The 27,416-nt window shown below is 45.6% G+C and overlaps 1 long non-coding RNA gene across 1 annotated transcript in view; it reads left to right on the plus strand.

Moving 5' to 3' along the window:
• Window positions 1–23,492, plus strand: part of LOC138807805 (uncharacterized) — a 166,700-nt gene extending 143,208 nt beyond the window's left edge. The window contains exon 3 of the long non-coding RNA XR_011366283.1: window positions 23,434–23,492. This is a non-coding gene — a long non-coding RNA (uncharacterized lncRNA). The remainder of the gene's footprint in view (window positions 1–23,433) is intronic.
• Window positions 23,493–27,416: the final 3,924 nt, after the last annotated feature.

Below are 27,416 nucleotides of genomic sequence, written 5' to 3' on the forward strand. Positions count from 1 at the left end.
TGGGTTTCAAAATTGGCTGCCCTTCGTGGAAGTACAATTTCTTGTTATTTAAAAAAATACACAAAGAATCTTCTTTCTTGGATTTTGAAATGGACCTGTGGTAGTTAGGGTGGGGGGAATTGTGAATGAAGACATCTCCAGGACCACCTGCCCCTGCCCCTGCGCAGTCTTCCCTAGCCTGCTCTCAGCCATAACTGCTGATCCTGTCAAGTAGGGAAAGGACTTACCTAAGAATGTTTACCACTGTGTAGTGACTGACATCAGTTTACCCATTCTGGCTCAGGCCCACGCTGTTTCATGACCATTTGAAGCATCTGCAATCCATGCGTACACTTCTTGGGCACAATTGAAGGAGTAAATTCTGGATTTTTGTCTTGCCTAAGGTCTCATTATTTGGCCCCTTGTCTTACGTTGCAAAGTTTTGTTGGGTTCTGCGTTTCTTAATTGAGATATAAGTTAAAGTATGTATACATATACATAAGGTATGTATACATACACAGTTAAGGTATGTATACATCTTCAGTGCATAGCCTAGTAAGTGTTTGTGTGTGTATACGCCTGCATAGGCACCTTTGGATCCAGATAGAGAACATCTTCTGCTCCCCAGAATACCCTGAGTGACTAAAGATAATTTTACAACTAATTATGGTGGTGATGTTTATCTGGGCACACATCACAGAAAACCAAGGACTAGAGATCCATGGAGAAATGGATGTCCAGAATAGCTCCTGATATTCAAACCTTGTTTTTATGAGTTCATAGGAGATGAGGTGTTCTGGCCTACTCCAACATGAAATATGTGGGTGTCTAGACTTTACCTTTGTATTGCTGCTATTACAGCCAGTCTTCTGAAAATGATGATGATAAATACAGAGCCATTTGACAAAATAAGCTTTTGAAAGGTGCTACAATAGTCATACCCTATGAAAGGAAGAGATTAAGGAGAGAATATAATTTTTAAAGTATTTCAACTTTATCAGCAAAATGAGTATTTGCTATTCTATAAACCATCAAACCAGCTAGTTTTTACTGAGCACTTGCCATATGCCAGAGAATAGAAGAGACCTGAAGATAGTAATGCCCTTGTCAATACCGTCTATCCTGAGTTCACATCATAACTTATTCCAAGGATGTTTCTCTGCACACACAGCTGCTCTGCTGCCTGCACTTCCAAGTCTGTGACTATATTTACAGTTTTCTCTTTGACTATGACATTTGCACTTACCAAATCAACGCTTCGGTAACTCTCCATGCCCTTTATATACAGCGTTGACTCTGCTGCTTACTTACAAGAACAATGAATTTCAAGTTGGAAAGCTTTGAGAAATAGGAGCCAAGAGTTTTATATCCTGTGCAGTTGCTAAAATGATTTGCGGAAGAATGGCAGGCGAGGAAAGAGTTGGGGGAGAAATAAGGCATTTGCCTGAATTTTTGAATCCTTGGAATGAAGGCCCTAGAGTTTCAGCAGCCCTGTAACGAGGGAGGAAACCACCCCGTTGTCTTCATCATTGAGTTTTAGAAGGTGTGAGAAATTGCCTAGTTGCACAGACACATGCATAGTGTCTCAGACAGGAAGCTCAACAAGAGATGGACTTCTGGAGCTGAAGTGGACTTGCTCTGGTTTGGGAGCAGAGGTCCCAGGAGGGAGGGGCTAGGGAAGAGGATAGATCAGGACAACGAATCTGGAGGGAAAGAAAGCATCAGACCAGAGTCAAGGTTCTGTTTCTTAGGACATTTATTGTAAATCGGGCTCTGTGCTAGTCTCAGAGAACCCAGCATCTAGTTTAAGTTCCCCCCTCATTCCCCCCCAAAAAATCGTCTGAGGAAGCGACTGTTACTGCTGTTGATTTGGAGAAAGCTGAAGTGACGTCAAGAGCTCTCTCTAGATGACAGCACTGGTAAGCAGCAGCTACTTCTAGCAAGGTGCCATACTGCGTCTTACCTGTCTGTAATGAAGTAGGAGAAGAACTCAGGACAGGGCGGCATCCACTGGCAGATGAGAAAGTTCACCTGTATGACTAGAAGTGGAGAACTGGAGGGAGGGAGCCTCCATTTTTACAAAAATCAGTGTTCTCCATGCACTGTGGAATATACCAGTGCATCATTGTTCTGTATTTGGGACTGTCATTGTTGGTCGAAACCTATTTCTAAAGGACCCTGATTTCCTTTATCCACCAACCAAAGGCCTCCAACGCCCTTGGCACCCTCCAGAAGGTTCCCTGTTTCATTGCCTTGTTTGCATTGCACTAGGCTGCCACAAAGCGTGGGGCACTTGTAAGCATTCCCTCCCCACAGAAGGGGAGACTGAGCCACGTGTGACCAAGGTCTAGACCAGACCACCTCCACGCATCCCCTTCACGCCGCAGTCCATGTAAGCGTAGACCTAAGAACTGCTGGTGTTGATTCTTGTAGAATCTTACATCAGAGTCCGGGAGTTTCATAAGTAGATCTTTTTTCCTCCTCCTCCTCTTGCTCTTCTTCCTCCCCCTGGCCCCTCCCCCGCCTCCCCTTCCTCCTTCTCTTCCGTTTCTTTCTTCTCTTCCTCATAGTCTTCCTCCTCCCCCTTTCTTGGACTTCTAGTTTCTTGTCTCTCTCCCATACATTTTGGATTTTTTTTTTTTTTTTTGGAAAATGGTCTCACAGACTCAGTATCTCCAGTCAGTTTGTGGGACGAGCTCTGTAAGCTACTCCCGAGTGCTAGTAGAACAGCTTTCTTCCATCTTAAAATGTTGTCATGATCCTCCAGTAGCTGTACAAAGGAGTCTCTCTTCAACGCGTCCGGTTGCCTAGGGACAGTGCATCTGGACAGTCCCAGCCCTTTCATCATCGCCCCCTCCCTCCCAGCTCACTTGCTGAAGCCCTGAGGAGGGCCTGGCTGCACACCAGGGCTGCGATGCTGTCCCACCACCGCGTGCCTTCTCTGTGCCAGGGATTAGGAGTCAAATGAAGCTCCTTAGTTCCGTTCAGGTGGGGTAAGTGGGCATCAGTCGTAACAATCCTGAAGTTTATCATAATGAAGTGGGAAGCCAGTACTAGGAATAACGTGCTTCAGAATAGCTGGGGAAGGATTGACTTTGCTTTACATAAGAAGCACTGGGAGATGATGTTTGCATCCATCTGTGGAGTCCAGGTTTTATGGAGGGGACATTATAAGTGAAGGGGAGAAAGCAGGAATACGTTAAACATAGTTACGCCACGTGTTCCCTCATATGTGGAAGCTAGGTCTGAAATACAGCTGGGCGAGGTGATAACTTACGCAGGTCTCTAGGTTTTCACACACTAACACTGGGAGAGGAGCAGGAGCCTTGAGGCGTATCCCTGCCAAACACTTACAATACTGTTTATCCTAACGATCAGGAGATGAAAACATAGTTGTTGTTGTTGATAGAGGAATCATTGGCTTCTGCTTTCATTGTTGTTGTTTTGCTTTTTGTCTTCTGAGGGGGGGCCAAGGGGTGCAGAAATGGAGGGAGGAAGGGTAAACAAACGCAAGCACGGTTACTCAGTAGACACTAGGTGAAAAATGAACCATGCAACCTGTGGGCAGGCATGGGAGGGGGAAACTGGGGACAGCAAAGGAAGGGGTGACACGGTCCAAAAAGAAATGACCTCATTACCTGACTTACGAAACAGTAAACCCTCTGAAGAGCGCCTTACTAATCATGGCATAAAGAACAGTCATGCCAGATCGGGGTTTGTAGTATCGTCCGTTCAGCTGTTTATGCATCGAATTGCTGGATCTCTGTCCTGTGCCCAGCACTGGGCAGATGGGAGGAACGGGCGCCGAGCGAGGGCAGCCAGTGCCCTGCCCTGTGGAGGAAGACCTGTGTCCCTCACGGAGGCTGCGTCGCGAGCCTCACTTCGCTATTTCTTGCCTAACAGTTACGATACGCAGATGTAAGTGGGGCCACTGCTCGTCTAGAATGTTCTGATCCTGAGAATGTTCTGATCCTGTCAGAGCAGTGTGGGCTTTCCCAAGGAAGCGATAATATTCCAGAATGGTGATTCGGAATTTGCATTGGCAGAGGGGAAAGTCTGCAGACGTAGGAAGCTGGATGAAGTACTGCCTGTAGCGGGTGAGCTCGGCTGTGAAGATGCATTGTAGAAAGCTGACACTGGTCATTGGTGAACAGAAACAAGAGTGTCTCTGTGCAACCTTTTTTGTTTGTTTGTTTGTTTGTTGTTGTTTTTGGTCGATCGTGGGGCTTGAACTGTAGGCCTGGGCGCCGTCCCTCAGCTCTTCAGCTCAAGGCGAGCGCTCTACCACTTGAGCCACAGCGCCACTTCCAGTTTTCTTGTGGTTCATGGGAGACAAGAGTCTCAGGGACTTTCCTGCCCAGGCTGGCTTTGAATTGTGATCCCCAGATCTCAGCCTCCTGAGTAGCTAGGATGACAGGCATGAGCCACTGGTGCCCGGCTTCTGTGCAACCTTAAAAGAAGTCATTATTTTGTGGGTGAGTTAATTGAGACACAAGGAGGTGAGGTCGATCAAGAATCTCCAGGCACCTTGCACTCAGTGGGAGTGGAGGGTGTCCTGTGAGGGCGTCCAGGACACTGCCGGGTCACACCGCATTCATGGTAGACCCTTGGTGCCTTGTCAGTTTGCTTTTTTTCCCTCACCAACTTCCTGAGGCTTTTACCCAAGAAAGGCAAACAGCTGGATGTCAGAAGGTTAGCCTATTTCAAAAAAGAATTGACGGGCAGGAGCGCCACCAGCCCTCTGAGGAATAGAAGAGGTCATGCTCAATTTCGCCATACCCATGATTCTCCAGGAGCCCCCGTATCAGCATGCTCTCACTGCTAGGTTCCGGAGGAGAAAGAAAACCAACTTCCCTTAGGTTGCTTCTGTCCAAGGCCCTGTGTGTGCTCCTGGCGTCCCTGCTCGTTCATCCTGCAGCGCCAGATGCACACAGGCTTCTCTGCGGCCCATCCACAACCTGCGAGGCCTCTCTGCCCACGCTCAGATCTCCCTGTTGCCTCTGAATGTGCCTCTCCTTCCTCTGCCCATCCACCAGCCTGTTTCCACGAGGCCCTTTACTGGAAACCACTCGTCAGAGTAATCTCCTCATTGCGGGGCCTTCCCAGGGAACCAGAGAGATTCTCCTCCTCTAACCTTGTGTTGGGGCTAAAGGATATTCACACAATACCCTGCCCCCAAGATGAAGCCAATGGGCAAATTCTTTAGGGAGGGAAGCTGGCTATCTAGGCTACCTGGCACAGGTACCTGTTCCGCTGTGTGCTTTCTTTAGTATGTTGGATTTGTGTCCAGTGCATGCATTATGTATTCCCACAAAGAGTAAAATGAAATTCAGAATGAATGCATACATAAACAGATACACAAAAGCATGTTCCCCGGGTGGAATTCTCAAATGCCAGGTTTGACAATCATCCCCTAAAGGAGGAAAATAAATCCACATAGCTGAGCCCATGAATAGTCCTGCTAGCGTAGACCCTGCCTTGTATCCCCCAGGGCTAATTCAGGGACTGCATGGTGGGCAGCGGGTAAATATTTGGGTCTTGAAATAAGTGTGGAATAATATTTCAGTCTTCCTCTCTCCTCCGTGCTGACTGCGGTTCTGTGGGCGGGTTTGTATTTCACCCGCCGTAGGGAAGTTCACATTGTCTGACTTTGCGTGATGAGCTCCCATTTTGAAAGTAGCTAGTGCAGAGGTGCGCGATCAAATGACGTGTCTCGAGGATCCTTGATCTGATCCTTTTCCTTCAAAGGTGAAAAAGGTGGTCCTTCAGGATGAATTTGGAAAGGGCGTTGGGTCACACCCAGAGCCCTGCAAGTGGAGAGAGTCAGGGGGGAGGTGGCGCTGTTGGGAAAGCCTTCATGGAGGGGGAGGGTACACGGCAAACAGCCCCGAGTGACCAAGCTCTCAGTGAGAACTTGGGGGTTCAGTCACTCAAGGTGGCTTTATGGACGGGGAAGCATACATTGTGTGGAAAAAGGAGGAGAGTGCTTTCCTTGGGGAAATAACCCTTCCTACAGGCTCAGACCTGCCGGGCATCGCTAGCAAGAGAGCCACGAGTGGGAAATATGAGAAGATAAACACTACTTGAAGATAGGGAGGAGCAGAGATAATACCTGCTTCCTCCTCCCCCATAGCAGAGAGAAACCCTGGGACAGGGGATGGTAAAAGCGGCCAGTCAGAGATGAAGGAGGCAAGTGGTGGAAATCCATTTCCTGACCGCTGCCTGTCCCCAGGGGTTGGGGAGCAGGTGAGGCTGGACGCCAGCCTCCAGCGCTTGTGTCTGAGGTGGGGTTGGGAGAAGAGGGATTTTCAGCCAGCCAGAGCTATGACCCCGCGCCAGGGAGCTTCCAACCCACTGGGAACACCAGCAACCTGAAAGAGACTAAGCTGTGGAGCAAAAGCAAGAGCCTCTCAGCGAGCACTGAGCACCGCTCGCTCGCTGGCCACCAGATGAGGGAGGAAACAGGAAAAAAGTCATGCATAGCTATCTTCTTTCAGAGCCTCTTTGCTGCTGTCAGGAGAGCAAAGGGAGCAGGAGTGTGTGGCTCAGCCTTGTGGATTCCAGCCCCAAACTGGATCCACACTGCTCTGCGGCCTCAGCCGAGGCTAGCAGGATGGACAGATTGACCCTGCTAATAGCGCTTTGCGTGGTTGCTGGGGGTGAGTAGAGAGAGGCTCTCGCTGGCTCGTACTGCCTGCAGTCCGTGCTGTCTCTCTGGCTCCGTGGAACTCACCCTGGGGCTCCCGCCGCCTCTGCTGGGTGGACTTGTATGGGAAAAGGCCCAGGGCAGAGCCTGGGAGCTGAAGGTCTTACTGTGTGTGGCCAGGGAATAAAATACAGGAAAACTTACTCCTGTGTGAGCTGTGCGAGTCCTGCCCCGGCTGCCCCCCAGCACTCCCTGCCCAGGCCAGTCGCTTCCTTAGTGCGCCAGAACAAACCCCCAGGTGTCCCAGGGAGGTGAGGCAACTGTGGTTTCTGAACCGCTATTCAGGGGATGTTATTTCTCAGACATTTCAAGCAGTTTCCTTTGTTTCTCAGAATGCTGCTCTGGAGATGGTCCCGCAACAAGCTGCTGCTGCTGCTTTAATCATGTCAAGGCCCCTAAACATACTTTAGAAAGCTGACATTGAATGGAGAAAGCAAAATAACCTTGGGGGCGTTAATTATCGCCTCCTAAACATGTGCTTTGCGAGGTGATTTCCTCTTCATCTTCTGGATGTTGGGAATTTTCTGTAAACTTCAGTGCTTGGAATTCCACAGGCTTATCAAGAGGCCAAGCAAAATGATGGGCAGTCATTCTTAATTACTGCCCAAACATCCCAGTGTAAGGTGGTGTGGTGCGGTTTGAGGTGGTAGGTACAGTTTAAGGTAGCATTGTACAGTTTAGAGTGGTCTATGCAAGTTAACATGGTATATGCTGTGTTCTCAGTGTTGAATGAGAACCTACTATTACAGCATTTGGAAAGGTGGATTTGTCCACTTAGGATCCTGATTTAGTGCCTTGTCAATAGAGGATCCAGATCCTCAGCCATCGCTGAATGGTGTGGTCATGTGATACCCACTCATGCAGAGGGTCTACAGGCTACATGATCAGCTCTGTCATTTTGAGACTGTATGCTGCTATATCTAAAGTTCCTTCCTTCATTTCTGCCACTTTAATTTCTTAGATGATTTAACTGCCATCTATCTGGAATTTATTGTTGTACATGTCCTAATGAAAATATCTAATTATATTTTTTTACCTAACACTATTATCGTTTCTTGAGCTTTTTAACATGTGGATCCCTTTAATTGCATAAAAGTAGGACTCTAAAAAAAGAAGGACATGGGAGAAAAAAAGTCTTATTGCCTATAAAAAAAAGTCCACACAAAACTGCTGAATTTGATCTATATTCAATATTATACACTCTTTATGTGTGTATGACATTATGTGCTTTGTGCTATAAAAAGCTAAAACTGCATTTAATTCTCTTCAGTTTTATGTATTTGAGATGATAAAATTCTAGCCAGTTTTCATAGTTTTCTGTGTATTTTCTGGGCTTTCTAAATATCTTCAGTAGGCATTCATTCATTTTATAATAAATGGATAATAAGATTAAAAATTTAAACCTTATATTAGCAAAGGTAAAAATAAACGTGCTCAGAGCATACAGTGGTACATGTATGTCTGTGATCACAGCACTTAAAGGTGGAGGCAGGAGGGTGATGAGTTCGAGTTTAAGTCCAGCCTAGGCTTCATAGTGTATCCATCTGTCTCTATATCGACATACATACACAGGTACATAAACACGTCCAGCAGAATTGAAATCATGTCACTGTTAGGAAAAATGGATGGAACTAGGGATCGCATTGGCAGATAAAAACATCCAGGCCAGAAAGGCAAGCATTGTGTGAGGAATGCAGGGGAGAAGAGACATGGGGATGAAGCAGGCCTACTTGAGAAGAGGAAGGTGATCAGGGGAGGTAAGAAAGGGCACTGGAGGGCTGGGAAGGCCCTGGGTTTGATTCCTCAGTGCCACATACACAGAAAAAGCCAGAAATGGCTCTGTGGCTCAACTGGTAGAGTGCTGGCCTTAAGCAGAAGCAGCTCAGGGGCAGTGCCCTGGCCCTGAGTTCAAGCCCCAGGACTGGCAAAATAAAGGGGGAGCAATGGTGTAGGGTGACTATGAGCCAAGGACCTTCCAGACAGGTATAGGGATGTCACCGTGAAACACAGTGCTTTGTGCAACAAAGCGGGTGAAACAAGAAGAGGTACATAGATGCTTAGAAGAAACCTGGGAAGTTGGTGGTAGTGACAGCAAAGAATCTCAATCTCTCTGAATTCCTACATAAAATTAAAGCATCTATATGGTAAAAACACAGACAACATGTTCAAGACACAGAATTAGATGAAGAGATACCCACCAAACCCTAAAATGGAAGCAGGTAAGGAGAGGCTACCATTTGTATTTCAGGCCAGTGTCTGATAGAGTTGAGAACAGAAGAAACCCAAGTGTTCAGTAGATCCTCAGTGGGAAGTACTGAATGTTGCGCTGTTACATGTGTGTGCATGCGTGTGCGTGTGCGTGTTGATCTTTCCTAGCTCTATGTAACAATGGGAAAACCTGGAGGCAATGACCCACCTACCCAATAGCAACAAGCTAGGTCCCAGATTTGGTGTAGAAATAAAATTTCTCACTAGAAGACACCAAACAACAGCAGTAACAGAACACCCACGATCAGGCATGAAGCTGAGAAAGGGAATCCAGCACCTCATCACACGCCCAGGGGGAGGGTCATGGAACTGTCAGATCCCACACGAGACACCACCAACGAACTCAGGAGCCAGCTTGAAGAGACGCTCACTGTGAGTCTTGATATTGTGTTTCAATAGCATAAGAAGCAGGGTAGAGTGAAGGCCACTTAATTACATTTAAATCTGTGATTTTAGAACCTGAAAAAAAGTTAATCACCTTCAGAGGATGGCAGGAAACCAAATCATTGTCATGAAAAAATCAGTGAACAAATGAAGCAAGCAAAGCATTTTCTTTGTGCCCTTTATGAATTATATCCCAGGTTAGTTAGAAAACACTAGAAGAAGAAGACAAGTATGTCTTTATAAAGCATCCCAAATGATAATCTCAATGTAGCACCTGACTACTGGATTCTTTGTGGGAAACTTTAAGGCCTTATCTCTCTGTCTCTGTCTCCCCTCTCCTTTAGTCCCTTCCATATCTTCTGCTCAGGAGACCTGGTACTTTCAAACTGTGTATGCCAATCTATACACAGAAACCCTGCCCAGTCCCTCAACCTAATGGTAGTCCACACTGGAATCCAGTCTCCTGTTCTCTCCATCCATTTTTGGGCCAGATTGCTGAGCCAGTCCTGCTCACCTCCCAAACTCCCCTGATACCAGTGGTTCTTCCTCCACCCTCCCAGTGGGGGTGACCCTGTGGGTCTTGAACAGCCAGCTTGGAGAGGGAAATCCTTCCATTCTGTGTCTGACAAAAATGTTAAGTGTAGAGGTTCCTATTTTGTAGAAAGACGCATGTAGCTGTTTCCACTTTGTAACCTCCAGTTACAAAATGTACCTGGGCATTCATCAAAGCCTGCTGACATCATGAGAGGAAAAACAGGCATTGTATGCCTGTTGTATATTTGATATATGTATAGCGCACAGTGAGATATTCATAGATGTGAAATAATCACCACAGCAAAGCTCATGAACATACCCACCATCTCAGGTAGTTAATTTTATTGATTTATTTTGGATGTGCTATGCTTTCTATCTTCTTAGAAAATATCACAGATGGAATAAAACACTGATAACTGTCACCACCTACCTTGTGATATAGTAGATCTTCAGAACTTTGCATAACTGAAGTTCCACAAAAGGCCAGTGATCTTGGATATTTATGTGGTGAGAGGCTGAGCATAAAAAGGTGTGATGTGGCATTGGCTTGAGTGCCATTCTGATTCTGGGAGGATGTAGTATAGATGCAGGCTCCTGCTGAAAGGAGCAGGCTTCCCAGTTTGTACAGAACCAGGAGTAGGTGAGGGAAAACATTGTTTCCACATTCCACGTGGTAATATTGTGAGTTGTTGGCTGGAAGGGCACAAAGAGCATGCACGTGCAACATCAGGGCACAAGCCACTGGACCCCACGGAGGAGGACAGAAAGGGGATCGGAAAGGGTGAGGGTTGCATGACTTGAAGGTCTTCCAGCCAACCGAAGGCTGACTTTGCCTTCCGGAGTTTAGGAATCCAGGCCGAATCCTCCTTCTGATTGAACCTGAGATGAGATCCCTAAAGAAGTAGAAGGTTCTGATAGAGTACATGCCTTGTATAGTTTCCATCCAAAAAAAAAAATCTCAGTCCCCCAACCTGTCTCTCTGCATGCCCCCGCCCCCCCTGGGGTAAGTGAAGACATGACCGATTGATCTGGGAATCATATGTTGCCAATGAAGTACGTATTGGTAACTGTTTTTCTGAAAAGACATTTGGCAATGAAGGAAGCTTAAAATATGTAAAGTTCTTTGTTAAATATCTTGTAGACATCAAATGGAAGCAGTGCTTAGAGCCATGTTACAAATCTACAGACACAGATTTTCAATGTAGTGTCACTTAACCTAGTTAGAAGGGGAGGACATAATCTCGAAAAGAAAACTTTGGAATCACATGTAACAAAAGACAACTCTTGAAAGCAACATTTCAAGCGCCCATGCTTGAAATACATACTGTAGGGTGAAGTTTATTTTTTTTTTAAAAGCAAGAACAAATGAATGCTAACAATGATTATAGATGTGATCGTGGGAAAGTTGGGAGAAAATGTAGCCCAACAAATCAAATCGTCCTCCAGGGAAAACAGTACCAACTGCTGTCAGTAACAAGACTGTGAAGGACAGGAGGAGAGCGCGTCAGCAGGCGTGTAACACGCAGCTCTGCGCTGAGCCTTTAGCTCATGGTGACACAGGTCTGTGGAGCTCACCCCTTGGCGTCTCTCCACAAGTGGAAAGAGAAATCTTTGTATTCCTTAAAAGGAGTGATCCCCCCCCCCTTTTTTGTGTGTGTGCCAGTACCAGAGCTTTATCTCAGGGCCCAGGTGCTGTCCCTGAACTCTTTTGCTCAAGGCTGACACTCTTAACTCCTTGAGCCACAGTTCTGCTTCTGGCTGTTCATTGGAGATTTGAGTCTCATGAACTTTCCTGCCCAGACTGGCTTTGAACCTCAATCCCCAGATCTCAGCCTCCTGAGTAGCTGTGAGCTGCGTAGGTGTGAGCCACCGGTGATGGCTTCATCCCCCTTTTACACGCACCTGTGCACACGCATACAGCTCCGGGGATACAAAAATATGACTTTCCCTGGGAATTGTAGTCTCTGCCTGCACATTTCAGAGAGCTGAGTTTATGTCCGCCTTGCTCCCTGCTGAAGCCCTGGCTCCTGGCCCAGACCCTGGCACAGGGAGACCATCTGATTAATAACAGCTGAATGAATGAACAAATGTTTCCGTAATAGATGAGCTGCAAGGGACCCAGTTCTTTAGTGCTCAGCCTTCTTTCTGTAATAAGAGAGAGAGAGAGGCTAGAATTGTTCATAGCTGAGACTGTTCTGCTTGCACTGGCATGGTGGATTTCTCTGACACACTATCCCACTTCAGTGTCGGAGCTACCTACCATGTGTGGATCCTAGAAGCATGGCCAGCACACTCCATGACGAAGGCGCATTATGACAAAGAATTCGCATTCATTATTTAAATTTGCATATATAATTCACATTCATATATTTAAAGCAAGTTTCCTAGCTGGGACCATCAAATCAAGGTGTCAAGTTTTCTGTTTTCCAAAGCTCCTATACACTGTGTGTAGGGTGGGGGTGGGGGTGGGGCACTGGTACCAAGGCTTGAACCAAGGGCCTGTTGCTCTTGCTTGGCTGATGCTCTACCACCAGTGCCACACTTCTAATCTGGTACCCTGCTGGTTAATTGGAGATGGAATCTTGTGAATTTTCTGCTCAGACTGGTGTGGGACCATGATCCCCTAATTCTAGCCTCCTAAGTGGCAAGGATTATAGGCATGAGGCCCTGGTGCCCAGCTCACACATACAGTCGTAGGGATCCAATCTGGAAATACGAAGAGACAAATGGTACCTCTAGGTGTCCTTGGTTTGGCCAAGAATGGAATATCTGCAGCAGGCAGTGAGCCCAACAGTGGAAAGCTCAGAAAGTTCCCGAATATTCCAGCTGGCTTCTCTGCCTCATTTGAAAAGGAAATGAGGGAAAATGAAGCTCTTCAACCAGATCCTTGAATCCAGTCTTCAGCAAAGACAAAACCATGGGGCTAGAAATGAGAGTTGGCTTTTCCTACCTTTGCTCGCTGCTGAAAAGTCCTGAAAAGATGAATCACAATGGCTGAGAAGGGAAATGGCGCTGTGATGGGAATAAAACTTAGCAAAATGAAACAAACCAACTAAGTAGTTGTCAATTTGAGTATTTATTTCCTCAATGAATGTTACATGTAGACCTTTAATTTGATCATGGACACTAAAATGTAGAATTTAGAGGATGATTTCTCTCCTTAATATTAATCATTTAGGAGAAATGGAAGGTGAAATATTTCATCAGTTAGATTCAAACTAGACAGTAAACGTTTTAAGATAAAAATAGCACAAGAATTGATTGTTAATGAATTTTCAACCAGAAAACAATGATAAAAATATTCCAAAGATACTGCAAGATTTATAGAGATACTGACATTTTTAGTAGAATATTTTAATCCTTGCTTATCATAAGGAGACTTTACCAACCTAAGCTAGAAAGTATTCTGGGTATTTTAGGCAAAATTAAATAATACTCGCAATTGCAAGATTTGGACTGAATTAAAAGGTATAGATTCTCAATCCTGGGTGCCAGTTAGAACCACCTAGATTGCTAAACAATCTCCTGGGTCCTCTAAGAGTGATTTTATTGAAATCTCTGGGGATGGAAGTGTAGTATCAGTTTATAAAAAAAAGAAAAATCAAAGTCTCAGATGCTTCTAAGGAGCTGACAGTAGCCATTCCTACCAACAAAGGTAGGACTGTAAACTTGAGGAGAAGGAGAATTATGCACAATTCATTTAACACATGCTCAATGAAGACAGAAGTACCTTCAGTCATTTATGAGCTATGTGGCCTGTTTACAAAAGAGAAGCCTGCCAGTGCTACTTACTCCAAGCCATTTGTCATAGAGCCCACACTGAGTGAGAACTCTTTGGTTCCTGCTTATTATGCATTCAAGCAATGGCACTTGAAATGGAGCTCGGTTTGAATCCATTTCTGGTCACTTGAAGGGACCAGGTGCCTGCCTTGTGCAATTGTTGTAAATGATCTCTAAGCACCTCATAGAGGTGACTCAGGGCTGAGATTGTGGTCCAAGGGGAAAGCCACCAGGCTTTCTTGAATTTGTTTTGATTAGATAGTAAGATAATTTTATACCAGAACAAGTATATCTATACGCTTAATTCTGAAGGAAAAAAATCAGTCCCTGCCTACAATCTGTGAGTGAATCACTGATATTTTCTGTTCTATTTTACTTATCAAAAATGTTAGCAAAAACGTCACTAGGTCTTCTGCCTTGTTGTCTTTCTGGGTGCCGCTTGTCTGTGATCTCGAAATCTGACTGACATGGTTCTGTTAGACAGAAGCTCAAGTTATGTGACTGGTCTTCCTAGTAGATTTCCAACACTGTCCAATTTACTATGGATAGAAGCTCCCCAGCTCAACCCAGTTCCCATTAGAGAACTGTTTTAAAAGGAAAAGGATTTGCCCAGCTGTTGCGACTGGAGAAAATACTCTTGAAAGAGGAGCTTGCCCTAATCTTGCATCAGTAACTCATGCGCTCCTGTAATGATTTGCAATAAATCTTCTTAAGTCCTGCTCGTGTTTCCCTTTTAATCCTTGGTTCCTTCCTTCAGTATCAAGCTTGGGAAGGCACAAATCCCTTTTGCTCGTTAAGAGAAACGCACAGCACCGTGACCTCAGGACTGGAGTTCAGTCTGTGTTAGAGGGTGTGCATCTTGGAGAAGTCCCGGATGGAATTGGAATTCTGCTTTCCAGATGTGGAGAATGAGTGCTGGGGGTTTTGGCACTCCTGGCTTTCCACAGAACCCCATCTAGATGGGAGGGGGGGAGGGAAATGTATACTTCTAGAGCTCTGTAGAATTGGATGACAGTCACTTCTACTATGAAGTATATTATTTTTATAAAAATGTGGTAAAAAAAAAACCCTTCATACATAATACGCAGTAAAAAGCAATGCATGACAGGAAAATAAAACGGGCGCTGTTGAGGGGTGGGTATGAGCAGAAGAAGGCAGGGCTTGCAAGAGTAACTCAAGATGAATGTGGTCTAAGGAGTTTATCTGAATATCTAAAAATAGAACAATGGAAGAAGTGGTTGACATTGTTCTAGAAAGGGAGTTGGATTCCAGAATGGTAGAGCAGGTGAGTTTGATCTTGATACCATATAGAGATAGCATGTATGGAAATGTCCCAGTGAACATATCCCCTTGTATAACTAATGTACACTAGCAAAAAAAAAAACAATCATAGAAAAGAAGTTTCAGTGTGAGAAATCTTGAGCCTGCATGGGAGCATTTGAACTTGACTCCAATTCCAGAGGGGGTAGAGAGTTCCTTTCTGTGGGGCTTCAACTTGGGGCCTCTCTCTCTTGGCTTAGCTCTTTCACTTAAGGCTTGCATTCTGCCACTTGAGCCATACCTCCACTTCCAGCTTTTTACTGGTTAATTGGAGATAAGAGCTTCAGATTTCTCCCGAAAGGCAGCCCTGCGGCCCCTTCAACTCTAGGCCAGCTCTCAGTGCAGGGAACCCAGCCGGGGAGGATGGGTCACCAAGCAACTCTTGAGGAAGTGGGCTGTGTACTGAGAGGTAATTTAAGCGTAGCTAGACGGATCTATTAGTCTCCCTCCATCTATGATGCCAATAAATAACAAAACATTGCCTGCAGCAAACATTTCCATCAGAACATGCAATTTATTCAGAATGCAAACTGTTGTGCTTTGCTAAGGAAGATAGATAGCTACTCTCAGGAACAGGCATGTACTTGTTTATTAGCCTTGGGATTGAACAGGGTATTTTTGGTACAGAAAGAAAGATGCCATGGTAGTTGCTGGTTTCCAGGATGCAGAAAATTTTCTCCTGCTCTCCTTTAATCCCTGTCACCCCATCCTGGGAGACCCCAAAATGCTCACTTTGCTATAAGACCAGGACTCCCAGTCACCCCCATTTCTCATTCATCTCAACCAAAAATATCACCACCATCTTGTTTCTTCGTTTGCCATTCTTCTTGTTTAACTTTGAGTTGCATTTCTGTAGGGTCAAAACGGGCAAAACCAAATGCCAAAAGGGCATAGAATGAAAAATATGTCTCCTTACACCAAGTCCTCTGTGTTCTCCCCAGTGAGTTTTGTCTCCAGTTTCTTTGGATGGCTTCTCCAAAAACAGTAGTCTGTGCCAACAGATAACGGTCTACATTGTTGGCTTCTTCTCTGTGCAGCATTCCGCCTCCTCTGTTTCCATTCATATAGCTTAGAGATTTTTCCATCTCAGATATCTGGGTCTACTTTATCTATTTCCATAGCTGTCCATGAAATCAGATTCAGAGAGACAAAGAGCACCCGTTTCCATTCCTGTGGAAGAGAGATCTAAATTATGAATGATTCGCTCACATATATAAATATACATGTGTGTGTGTGTGTGTGTGTGTGTGTGTGTATATATATATATAAAAGCATATACAGGGTCATCTGCAGATATACACAGACATGAACTGAAGTTCGTTTATGCAGGGATTCCAATGGTCTGACTCCTTTGAACAACTAACTTCTAGTTTAACATGAGTACCAAGACACGGGAGCCTGTTGTCAGGAGTCGGGGTAAGGTCGGAAGGAGTGGAGTAGGCAGCCAGATGAAGAGAGGAAGTGTGTACACACATGAAAATGGAACTGGATAAATGGAGGGGATGGGTGGGGTTGAGGAGGTGGGGAGAGGGACAGAAGGCGTGACATTGATTAAGCTGCATTGTACACACACTGACACATTGCATTGAAATCATCCCGCACAACTACCTCAAGATAACTTAAAACATAGGATCTATTTTGAGTTGTTGTTGTTTTTTTTTTTGGTACAGGGTAAAAGATGGGGTCCTAGTTTCAGTCTCTTAAAGTATTCCAGTTTTCCCAGCACCATTTGTTGAAAAGACTACTTTTATTAACCATGTATTTTTGTGTCTCCTTTACTGAAAATAAGATGGCTGTAGTTGTGTTGTTTGTTTCTGCATCATCTATTCTGTGCCGTGTGTGTGTGTGTGTGTGTGTGTGTGTGTGTGTGTGCGCGCGCGCGCGCGCGCGCGCGCTTTTGTGCCAGTACCATGTTGCTTTCATTACTAGGACTCTTAAGTATTGTGATCTTTTTCCAGTATCACTCTTTTGATCTTGTTGCTCTGGCTGTTTGAGCCAGAGAATGACCTAGGCATTTTGATGAGGATTGAAATTAATCTGTGATTGCTTTCAGTAGTATGGCTATTTTCATCATTTTTTCATCTTGCAATGTCTTCTCCAGTTTCGTTCTTCAGTGCTTCAGAGTTTTTAATGTAGAGATTTTGTTTTGTGGTTTTTGAGGGCATTGTGAGTGGAATAGTTCTTGATTTAATTCCTTAAGGACTCAATATACTATAAAGTCCACCTGTGTAAATGAAACATAACTCACTAAATGCAGCGTAAGACCAATTGTGGTAATGCCTTGGCTACACCATTGTGTGTTTGTGGTGATTTAAGATTGTCCATGCAAATGTATTTTTAAGTAGTGACCTGAATATACTTAATAATATAACCGATGGACCTCCAGTTTGGATATAAAACCTCCTTAGTATATGCCAGATGTGGCCATCATTTTGATGTGACAGAGCTGACAAAAGTCATGTTTCCATGCATAGGTTGATGTTGCAAGCATCCCATGAATTGTGCTTAGAAAATGTTTCTAATGATACTTGTTTTACACAAATGGTTAACATGGGGAGTGAGCATTCTCAGACAGTAAACTGATGCTAATTTTATAATCTTACAACCTCTTTGTTCATCGTTATCAATTATAGATTTTTTGGGAACCTATTTGTTCATCATTATCAATTATAGATTTTTTTGGGGGGGGGGGTAGATGTTGTAGAAGAGGAAAAAACTCAGACCAAATTATTAGGGGTTTCTTGGCTTAGGCACCTCAGAGTCAGAAATGTCTACATGTAGTCAGTGCTTAACCCTGCAACCCATTGGTTGTGACCAGGATTTCACTCTTCCCTTTCATAATTCCCCCCATACTCATGCTGCCTCCAGCCCCATTTCCAGCTGTTGTTCACAAGTGGCTGCTGCCAGCCACAAGCTCGCAGCCTAAACCACATGGCCCAAAGGAAGAGCCGGTGCCACTTCCGGTAGTTTCTGCACAAATTCTTACTGCCTCAGGTTTGCTCAGTTGTCCCCCTTGAGCCAATCATCGTTGTCACAAGGAGAAGAGACCATGACTGCTTAAATCAACCATGCCCTGACCATCGAGCAAAGTGGCTCAAGCTCACAAGACCTACATAACATTGGAGAGGAAGCCCAGGGTGGCTCCTGCATGGTCTGGGGCACTGGGGTGGAGAGGACTCTCGTCTTGCCAGCACTTTCTGGGGGTGGTGACCTAAGGCATTCAGCGTTGGGTCACACTCAGTTCTTTCTTCTCTTGATAAAGTCCAAGATTTATGGAAGAAAAATAAAATAGCTGGGTACCGGTGGCTCATGCTTGTCATCCTACCTACTCAGGAGGTTGAGATCTCAGGGTCACGGTTCAAAGCCAGACTGGGCAAGAAACCCCATGAGACTGTCATCTCTACTTAACCACCAGAAAACTGGAAGTGGTGCTGTGACTCCAAGTATTAGCGCACTAGCCTCAAACAAAAAGAGCTCAGGGACAGTGCCCAGGCCCTGAGTTTGCACCTCACAATGGACCAAAAAAAAAAAAAAAAAAAAAAGAATAGAAGAATATGTCTAACTTAAAAGGCCTCTAGGAACAAAACCAAGGAGTGTATGTTTCATTTGCATATATACACACATATATATATATACACACATATACATACGTATATGTATATACATACATATGTATATGTATTTGGCTCTTTTCCTCCTAGTTACTCTAATCAGGAGCAGAACTATATATAGCTAGCAGAAACATTTGAATCTGCATCAATCCACCTCCACCTCCAGCTCCACCACCACCACCACCACCTCCACCACCATCATCACCTCCACCATCACCACCACCTCCACCACCACCACCTCCACCACCACCACCACCACCTCCACCACCTTCACCTCTACCACTTCCACCACCACCTCCACCTACTACCACCTCCACCTACTACCACCTCCACCTACTACCACCTCCACCTACTACCACCTCCACCATCACCTCCACCACCACCACCACCACCACCTCCATCTACCACCACCTCCACCACCACCACCTCCACCACCACCACCTCCACCACCACCACCTGCCACCATCACCACCTGCCACCATCACCACCTGCCACCACCTCCACCACCACCACCACCACCACCACCACCACCACCTGCTACCACCTCCACCTGCTACCACCTCCACCATCACCTCCACCACCTCCACCTCCACCACCACCACCACCTCCACCATCACCTCCACCACCACCACCACCACCTGCTACCACCTCCACCTGCTACCACCTCCACCATCACCTCCACCACCACCACCTCCACCTCCACCACCTCCACCTCCACCACCACCACCTCCACCACCACCACCTCTACCACCTCCACCTGCTACCACCTCCATCACCACCACCTCTACCACCTCCACCACCACCACCTCTACCACCTCCATCACCACCACCTCTACCACCTCCACCACCACCACCTCTACCACCTCCACCACCACCACCTCTACCACCTCCATCACCACCACCTCTACCACCTCCACCACCACCACCTCTACCACCTCCACCACCACCACCACCACCACCTCCACCACCACCACCACCACCACCTCCACCTCCACCACCACCACCTCTACCACCTCCATCACCACCATCTCTACCACCTCCACCACCACCACCTCTACCACCTCCATCACCACCACCTCTACCACCTCCACCACCACCACCACCATCACCACCACCTCTACCACCTCCACCACCACCACCACCATCACCTCCACTACCACCTCCACCATCACCTCCACTACCACCTCCTCTACCATCTCCACCACCTCCACCTACTACCACCACCACCACCTCCACCTCCACTTACTACCACCTCCACCACCACCACCACCTCCACCACCACCACCACCACCTACTACCACCTTCACCACCTCCACCTCCACCACCTCCACCACCACCACCACTACCACCTACTACCACCTCCACCTACTACCATCTCCACCTCCACCTCCACCACCACCTCCACCACCACCACCTCCACCTACTACCACCACCTCCACCACCACCACCACCACCTACTACCACCTCCACCTACTACCACCTACACGTACTACCACCACCACCTCCACCTAATACCACCTCTACCACCACTACCACCACCACCATCACCTCCACCACCACCACCAGCAGCACCACACCATTCTCTCCGCATAGTGGGCTGGGTGCGTCACATACCCCGCGCTTCTCCATTTTTGGATGTCATTCATTTACATATCCTGCCCCAGTATTTGGGGCCGTACATGGGTCTTGCTTCTCCAGTGGGCTTTCCACAGTCCTCCTACACACTGGGCGGCTCCTCTTTGAATGATGCTCCTTGTCTAAATGAGTCCTGTGCTCTGTCTTGACCGGTCTTCCCAACTGGGATGCTAGCCTCCCAGGAGCAGAGACCTCAGCTTGGAACTCTTGATGTCCTCAGGGTCTAACACAGCGGCTTTGCACCCGGGGCTTCCGTAATGGCTGAGGACAGCCCAGGATGTGGAAATTTGCTTGTGCTCTCCGTGGAAGCTCTTGGCATAGGCCAGGTTCTGCCTTCCACTGAGTGCTCACCGGCTCTTCCTAAACCCTTCCCACAATAAGGGGACGAGAGATGTAGGACCAGAGCCATTTCCCTTAGCAAGGCCACATTCAGTGTTATTCCTGAAATGGGACTGAGGAAAGCATTTGTAACCTCTGACCTTTGCGAGAGAGCAGGTTGGCAAAATGCGGAGACATCACAGACCTTAAAATTTACACAGACGTAGGTTTGCATCCTCTCTCCTGCTACTTATTCCCTGCACTTCTGGATAGAAATGACTGATTTTCTAGTCTGCCCCTGCCACTTTAGGGAATCAAATCCAGACAGTGGGAATTTTACCATGTGGAATGACTCAAAAGATTTGGAGTCTGAGCATGATGACTCACAGCTGTCATTCTAGCCAGGCAGGAGGCTGAAATCAGGAGGACTGGAATTCCAGGCCAGCCAGGCGAGCCTTTCACAAGACCCTATCTTGACAGAAATATCTTGCTGGGGGTGGTGCTCACCTGTCATCCCAGCGACTGTGGACAGTGCAAATAGAAGGAACAGGTCCAGGATGGCACCATGTGAGACCTTTTAACAAACTTAACAAGAGCAAAAAGGGCAGCAGGTGTGACTTGAGTGGTAAAGAACCTGCTTGTAAGCACAAGGCTCTGAGTTCAAAATCGAGTAGCACCACCACCAAGGATAAATACATAAAAGCTAAGATTCCCATTGTTATAATGTATATATTATTCTGTGAAGATGTTTTCTAGACATATTATTTGAAAAAATGTGCTTTGTTGGGCCACTCCAGAAACTTTATCTCACTTAGTGATATTAAAAAAAACAAAGAACTCTGAAAGAAGGTCTTCTATTATTGTTTCTCCTGCCAAGGAGAATTCTAAGATCGGCATTTTCTTGTAAATGCAATAATTGCTTTCCTGACATTGCAATATAATATGGCCATTTCCTTTCATCTAAACTGCATATGCTTCAGTATCTGCCCATTCAAGCCACTGTAACAAGAGACACAGAAAGAAATTGCTTTGGCCACTCTCCGGAGGTGTCGGTCTAGATGCTGTCATTTCTAGCCAAGATTGGGAGAAATCTCTCCACCGAGCAGGAAATCTGTCCCTGGAAGCTTATCTGTCTTGCAACATGATGAAATATGAACACTATTACAAACTGTATTTTCATCTGCTGATTGGCTTGGCTTTTCATCCTGAGTGATAATGACAAATACAAATTCTCAGTGACTTATCAACCACAGAAAGAGGGATTTGCCGTCAATCATCTCCTAAAAGGCCCCAAATGCAACTTGAAACTAGAAAAAGAAATTGAGCCAATACAGAAATTTCCCCTGGTACCAGTGGACCTGTCAGTTACAGCTTTCTGTCTCCATTAAATGGCTCCCTGTCTGTCCCAACCTGAGCCCGCTCACAGAACGAGGCCCAGCCGGCCAAGCCCAGCAAGCTTCGCTTTCATCCACACAAAGGGTTTCATTTCTTGGCCAATGCAACTTGTAATTTGTTAGGAATTAATCTGAGACAGCAGCAGGAGATTTACCCTACTGGTGCTCTGTGTGCTTAGAGATCTGAAGGAAATTTATGATCATGTCAAATAAAGAGGTCACTGAGCCCAATATTTAAATTTTCAACCATTGATGAAGAGGCTGTTTATTTATTTTTCTTTTCTTTGTGATGGTGTTGGAGGTTGAATCTAGGGCCTTTTGTCTTTTGTCCCTTTTGGATGATACTTATTTTTTGAATATAGAATCTCACTAATTTTGCCTCAGCTGGCTTCAAACTCAAGATCTCCTTGCCTCTACCCCCTGAGTAGTTTGGATTACAGGGAGTTGCCACCATATCTAGGTCCTTTTATTTCTAAACTATGTCCCAGGGGGTTTAATTCCTGCCAGTCAGTATTTTAGAACCTGGCATTTCCATAGTTAAAAACACAACTTTTCCTTCCTTCATGTAAGTATTGGGGAAGGACTACAAAAAGTGAATTAAGAAATAAAAAAGATGTTGGGCATTTCTTTGTGTCTCAGCCATTTTTACTTCTTCTGAGAAGATGCTCTTTAGCTCATTAGCCCATTGATCAATTGGATTGTTGGTTTGGGGGGTTTAATAATGAAGAGTGAGGGAAGGGGAGAGGAGGGGGAAGGGGCAGAAAGGTGAGAGTCGCGATACTGGTCAAGCTATGTTGTATTCACAAACTGCTTTGGTAAATGGCAACTCCTTTGTACAACTACTTAAAGATAATATTAACATGGAAAGATGATGCTACCGAAATTTTACAAAGAAAAAAGAGTGAGAAGACAGCCAGAAGCAGTAGCAGAAGTCTGTAACCCTTGCTCATTGGTAGAGATCAGAGGTGAGGCTAGCCTGAGCAAAAAAGTTTGCAGGGTTCCATCTTACTTACTGGCTAAACGAAAGCACAGACGGGATCACAGCCCAGGCTCCCCCAGGCCTGTCTTGAAATGAACCCGTGTAAAAGGAGACTGAGGGAGTGGCTCAAGGGGCTGAACACCTGCCTAACAAGTGCAAGGCCCTGCATTCAGACAGACAGACAGACAGACAGACCATGGTGGGGGAAGTTTGAAAGAGGAAGAGGGAGACTGAAAGAGCATATGGGGGGACTGAAAGAGGGGAGAGAATGTAAAGAGAGAAATTGTACGGTCTAGAAGGTAAAAAGGGAGGAATGAGATCTTTGAAGAAAGCAAGCAAGGGTAGCGACCTGTACCTGCTAGCTATGGCCTTTGTATATATTAAATAAGGTCTTGCAGGAGGCCTCCAGCTGGTCGCAGAAAGCCCTCGGAGAAGGCCAAGTCGTACATCAATTTTGTTTTGCTCAAATGTTTCTAAGTGTAATTGTTCTAAGGAGTTTTCCTCTTAACCATTTTCACGAAACAGGAATCAAAGAGGAGTATCAGTAACCTGGGGCAGAGTCCTTGGCGCGTCTCAGGATGGGGTAAGTCCTCTCTTGGCTTCTGAAGCCGTGTGGATTTGTGGCTTGAGCTGTCTGGCTGGATGTGAGTCATTTTGGTCTGAGATAGAAGCAAGATCTGCTGCTCTAAGCCTCAGCTGTCTGGGGCGTCAGACAAGGGCTGGGTTTCTGCAGTGACTTTAGGTTGTGGACCAGGGCAGGCATAAACAAAGCAAAAACAAAAGAACTGCACTGTGTTTAGTAGGTTGCTAGGAACAGAAATTAAGCCTCATCACAGGTCATCTGTGCCCAGGGAGGCCAGACTTGTACTTTCTGGAGCTGCATCCGGGATTCCTTCTCGCTATTATTCCTCGCTGGGTGAGTCTGTCCTGGGAGGGCAGGCGACCTCTTTGGGGTTTTTTTGAGGTGGGATTTGTCTGGAATGTCTCCATTTGGACTCAAGCCTATATCATGTGTAAGAACTTCCAGAAAGTTCCGTAAATGAAGTTTTTTTTGTTTACAAAAATGGATGAAACTAACGAGAAATAATTTGTAATTATGCAGTATAGCTCCATTTGGAAGCATTCCCTCTCCACCTAAACAGATTAATGTCATTGGAGCCCCTCAAAATGGAGATGTAACAGACGGGGCGCTGTGATCTCAGTCGGCTTTCTACCTGTGGTTGGCAGATGATGGTGTTTAGGCTGAAATCTGATTCGAAGAAGGCCAGTCAGGAAAGGGGAGGGGCGTTTGCCACCATTACCTCACTGAGAAGAGCAAAAATGGAGTGAGTGAAGAGAATGTTCCAGCATGCTGGCTGGAGGGATTATAAAAAAGTCAAGGGTGACGTGTGACAAGGTCTCTCTGAATGTGGTGAAGTTTCTTTTCCTCTGGTAAGAGGTAAATACTGAGGATTGATTAAAAATAGCCTCTGAATAGCCTGTGAAGTAAATGGAGAGAATGTCTTCAACTTAAAGTAGCAGGTGAGGTTTGATGCAGTATCTTCCATGTTTCCTGGTCTCCTTCAGTGACTACCTCTGTGTAGCAAGCAAGTCAAGCACAATTGGGAGAGTGCATGCCTGCACTGGGTGAAAGTAAATGGGACAAAAGTTTGTGGGTGAACTTGTTCAGAACCTCTTCACGTCTGGGAGTCATGATGTCGTAAACTAAGGGAATTAATATTTATGAAATATCTGAGTTATTAGTTATTAGTTAAAGTCCTACGACTTGTTTTTTAGTTATTCTGATTTTGTTTTGTGTTGGAGGGGAGTCTGAAGATAAGAAAAATGGTTTTGGCTAGTGGGAGGATTCCCCATTGGGTTCATTGATTGGGGTATGCTACTAGAAATTTTTCTGAACAGAAAATAGTTGTGCACCGCTTTGTCTGCGACACTGGAATATCTTGATTTGTTGACAAATGCAGAGTGACGTAGTGCATTTATTTAACAGCTGTTTTACTATCTACTTCTAACACTTTGTACTAGGGCTGAGGTTATGACAACATAGATAGAGTCCCTTCCTCATGGAGTGTCATAGAAGGAACCGTGCTTGCACAGCACCAGGAGGAAAATGCAGACAATTGATAATGACATAAGGCATATTGGAGGAAAAGGATATGCAGGCATTGTTGTTACCCATGATACTATCTGCAGGTAGTCGGATGGTTGAGATGAAACTCCGGCCAGCCATTTGTTTCCTTTTACCTAATATTAAACACAGAGCTAGTCTCACAGTTCAGGGTTTGCGAATACATGCAGTTCTGTCCCTGGAACATCCTATTTCTCTACAGTAGAGAATATGGGCATAGTGGGGTCTGTCACATGATTCAGAAAAATTAACAAATGGTTCTCATTTACGAAATGTTGATATAAAACTGTTCCAAGTTGCTTGCTTCCTAGGTTGTCGAGGAAATTAAGGTTATTAAAAGTTAAAAATTCTATTTCATGGTGATTACAACTTGAAATGATTCTTCCTGTGTGAGGAAAAAAAAAGTATTTTTCATGGCTGGAGTACTTGGGCTTGAGATGTGTTCTTAAGGGGAAAAGTTAACTTTCTCAATGAAGTAAAATGGCTGCCTGTTCCAAAATGGGAGAAGGAAAGTATAGGGCAAATAATTGAAGAGATGTAAGAAGGTTGTAGAGAGCGTCTGGTTTTTGAGTGGTTCATTGGAGACAAGAGTCTCATAGGGACTCTCCTGCCCAGGCTGACTTCAGACTGCGATCCTCAGATCTCAGCCTCCTGAGTAGCTAGGGTTATAGGCCGAGCCACTGGCGCCCTGCTGTAAACTCTTTTTTTGAGGCAGAGTCTCACTATGTAGTTAGCACAGGCTGCTTTCCGGGAACTCAGGGAGATCCTGCCCCCACCTCCTGAGTGCTGGGACTGCAGGCATGCCCCACCACACTGGGACAAGCTCATTTTATCAGGACTCTGGAACTTTTGATATTTAGTACACGTCCCCAAACCAGGTTCTAAGTTAATTCTTTTGACCTAGAGATAACTTTGGAATACTCCAGAAAGTCCCTGGCTCTTCTGAAAGGACAATCATAAGTTAGGCTTGTTGATATGAAAGTCTTACATCCACCATGCGGAATCACCTTACAAGTCGTATTTGCACGAGTCCACACATTCGATCCTGCCTTTCAAGTCCACAGAGTCTGATGGTCCTGGTGGCACTGTAACCAGTCATTATGCTAGTTATTAAGGTGTCATAGCCAGCAGAAGCAACTGGTTCTTGTCATGTGCCATCATTGTGATGAACTCTCCTGAGACATCTAATCATGGCTGTTACTAGTCTTGTCATTCTACAGAAGTTAATTGTAAATCTCACCCTTAGGCAACAGATGGAAAGGACTGACAAATAGAGGGCTCTGGATGGTTTTGAGATCTGATCACTGCTCCTAGAATTCCTAGGAGTTCAGGGAATAGATTGTGAGATTTTAACTCTGCCAGCAGGCAGGGCAGGAAGTGATAAGATCCTGGTGAAATGCTCTGACAGACACTCCCGCTGGGTCAGCAGAGGAGCTGGCTGGAAAGCCCAGTTCAGTGCATTCCTTAAGACGGTACAGTAACTCCTACCCTTAATTCTTCCTCTGTGCTCTGCCTGTCTTTTTCACTGGACAGGATTAGACTGGCAACTGGACTTCCAGATTTCTGTTCTTACTCCCGGTCTTTAGTCAGTTTCTGGAGCTCTAGATGACTTACTAGCTGCCCTGGAGGAGCCTGGGCAGTTGTTAATAGCACATACTTTGTGTTGCAAATGGTAAAGAACATGGACTTGTAGAGACTTGGTTGTTTGTTGGAAATGCATGCACTCCTCCCATGACTCGTACTCCCCTTATGCAGTTGGTTTATGAGGAGCATGCGCCAAACTCTTGGCTCTGTTGTCCTACGAGTCACAATGACATTCTCTTTGTTTGCTGTGTTCTTTGACTTACATATTTCCATGCAGCTGTTGGATGCAGTGCTGGACTGCTGGATGACTGAAACAAGAACTTAGGCCTGCTCATAGAACATCATAACCTAGGGCCCGTGTATGGCGCGGGACAGCCACAATGATAATGCCTGAGCATGGTGACCATGCTGGGTGCCGGCCAAGCTCTTGGTAGGAGTGTATGGGGGAGGGGAGAGTGGAGGAGGGAGGGTTGTTAAGAGACTATGTCTTTGGAATGGTCATCTGCTCTGGGCCCAGCCAAACCAGTGGAGTTTAATCACAGTGTTGAGCGTTGGCCCAGGGGCCAATTGACAAATGAATTAAACTATAATCATTTGGCTAGTTCCTCATTTTTTTTTTCTCCTCTGAAAACTCTGTCCAATTGCTGTTTTAAACTACTTAGAAACTGCTCTGAGTCTGAGAAAGGTCTGATTTTCAATTCGTTTTTATAGCTTTGCTCATATAAACTCTCTCGATTAATGAAAGGACTTTTTCTTTGTTGCCTAGTTGTCATGACTTTAGCTCAAAGAAATATCCAAA

This window comes from Dipodomys merriami, unplaced genomic scaffold (assembly GCF_024711535.1).
Source record: "Dipodomys merriami isolate MVZ:Mamm:240054 unplaced genomic scaffold, mDipMer1.0.p SCAF_434, whole genome shotgun sequence".
Lineage (NCBI taxonomy): Eukaryota > Metazoa > Chordata > Mammalia > Rodentia > Heteromyidae > Dipodomys > Dipodomys merriami.